The sequence below is a fragment of the Octopus bimaculoides genome, chromosome 1, assembly GCF_001194135.2.
Source record: "Octopus bimaculoides isolate UCB-OBI-ISO-001 chromosome 1, ASM119413v2, whole genome shotgun sequence".
Taxonomy (NCBI): domain Eukaryota; kingdom Metazoa; phylum Mollusca; class Cephalopoda; order Octopoda; family Octopodidae; genus Octopus; species Octopus bimaculoides.
In genome coordinates, this window is record NC_068981.1 from 143,605,094 (window position 1) to 143,608,101 (window position 3,008).

The window sequence follows — 3,008 nt, forward strand, 5'->3', positions numbered from 1 at the left end:
TACAATAGGATTTTGTCCCCCCCCCCATCAGGGTTTGCAGGACGCCCTCGTCGAGCTCCACAGATCTTCAAGGACGTAGCTCGTCTTCTAGGTTGTAGTTTCTGGCTCGAAATTTCTTGGACCACCATTGACACTGGCTTACGCTTATTGTCCGATCTTCATATACTGCATTAATATTCCTGGCATTTTGCGTTGCGTCGTTGCCTTTATTGAATTCCTAAAGCAAAATATGGCGAATATGCTCCTTTGTCACTTCCATTATAGCTTTGAAAAAGTAACTGTTAAAATCGAACTGCACTCTTCAAAACGTGCACTAAGAATAAGTTCAAGGTAAAAACACTACCTTCTTTTATAGCAAATTGATGCAGGTAGTTTATCCCACCCATCCTATGTTTTTTAGTTCATGCAACTGAAAAAAAACTGCATTATTTGTGCGAAGACCCAATATATACAAATGTATAGTTATATGTGATCATTTATATAAACACATGCACACACACGCACACAAACACATATATATGTGTGTGTGTGTATTTAAATATATATATGTGTACGCACCCACCCATATACAGATAGATAGCTAGCTAGATAGATAGATAGATAGATAGATAGATAGATAGATAGATAGATAGATAGATAGATAGATAGATAGATAGATAGATATATAGAATATGAAATGTCAGGAAAACAAATGGGAAGGAACGGCAAATATCGCCCTTATATATTTCAACTGAGAAATATTGCTTACATATAGGCTGAGTGTGAGTATGTCACCATAAATTACTGACTAGGGAAAAGAATGCATTTCAGAGGAAATAATTCATACCCTAATGCATTGAATGTCGATCAATACAGACAAGAAGAAAATATCATCACTGATCACATTTATTCATATGCAGCATGTGCGTACACATTTATACATGTGCATAGGTATCAAATATATATATACAAGCATCTACATTCGAAAATATACATATGTGTGTGTGTGTGAATATTAATGTATTTACGGCGCGGGAGTGGTTGTGTGGTAAGTAGCTTACTTACCAACCACATGGTTCTGGGTTCAGTCCCACTGCGTGGCACCATGGGCAAGTGTCTTCTGCTATAGCCTCGGGCTGACCAAAGCCTTGTGAGTGGATTTTGGTAGACGGAAACTGAAAGAAGCCCGTCGTATATATGTATATATATATATGTATGTGTGTATGTGTTTTTATGTCTGTGTTTGTCCCCCCAACATCGCTTGACAACCGATGGTGGTGTATTTATGTCCCCGTAACTTAGCGGTTCGGCAAAATAACCCGATAGAATAAGTACTAGGCTTCCAAAGAATAAGTCCTGCGGTCGATTTGCTCGACTAAAGGCGGTGCTCCAGCCTGGCCGCAGTCAAATGACTGAAACAAGTAAAAGAGTAAAGAGTATATGTATAGCTGGGTCGCCAAAATTCCAGTGAGAACAGCGGTGGTTGTGTGATTGTCTTGTTCAAAAACGGCTGTGGGTGGCATCCCTTTGAGTTAGTATATATAGTTAAAAGTAGTGAGAAAAGACAAACAATTAGGCAATGCAAGACAAGGAGATTTAATTTGATTTAATTCAATCTTATTTAGCAACACAATGAATGTTAAAAATAGTACAAAATCTTTACTATTTTGTACTATTTTTACCATTCGTTATGTAGCTAAATTTAGGTTGAATTACACACAAATGTGCGCGCGCGCACACACACACATACACAAACAAACAGAGAAACATACACACACGAGCACATACATATATTCTTTTAGTTGTTTCAGTCATTTGACTGCGGCCATGCTGGAGTATCACTTTCAGTCAAACGAATCGACCCCCAGGACTTATTCTTATCGTGTTTTCTGCCGAACCGCTAAGTTGCGGGAACATAAACGCACCAGCATCGGTTGTCAAGCGATGTTGGAGGACCGACACAAACACACAAGCATATACATATATATATATATATGCATACATATATATATATATGCTACGGGCTTCTTTCAGTTTCCATCTACCATATCCACTCACAGAGCTTTGGTCGTCCCGAGGCTAAAGTAGAAGACACTTGCCCAAGGTGCTATGCAGTGGAACTGATCCCGGATTCATGTGGTTGGTAAGCAAGATTCGTACCACACAGCTACTCCTATGTATATATATATGTGTGTGTATATGTAGCTACTGTCATACATGCATATACATATGGTACTCTCTGCCTGTTACGACGACGAGTGTTTCCAGTTGATCCCATCAACGGACAGCTTACTCGTGAAATTAATGTGCATGTGGCTGAGCACTCCACAAACACCTGTACCCTTAACGTACTCTTCAGGGAGATTCAGGGTGACGCAGTGTGTGACAAGGCTGGTCCTTTGAAATGCAGGTACTACTCATTTTTGCCAGCTGAGTATAATATATGTATATAATATTTTAGTTAATTATAAAAGTTTGTAAATTATGAAAAGATTACTGCTGAAGTGAAAGTTCAGCTGTTTTAAACATATGTCCACATGAATATATCAAAATGTTCATATCAGTTAATATTTATGAAAAAAAAAAGGTTTGATACAAAACAAAAGAAAAATCTATGAACTAAATATCACTTAATTGCTGACTGATAGAGGCAGTACACCATTAGTCACAAAAGTCCACTTTATATCTCAGCATTTGCTTTTATTTTCATTTTCATTTCAAATTTTAACTCGTATCTTGTTCGTTGAAGTATAACCTTACTTCCATTCGTCTCTCGCATTCTTATCATTCGCATTCAGTCAAAACCACTTGTCAGACACTAACCAAATAACCAAGATCTTTTGCACAAGAACTTTGCCTTGAACTATTCAGTATTGTACGGCACGCACATGCGCTCACGCTCACACACGTTAACTATACATATACATATATTCTTTATGAGTCTATATATGTATAGCTTTATATACATGTTTGCTTGAATATGTACACACACACACAGATATATATATATATATATATATATATATATA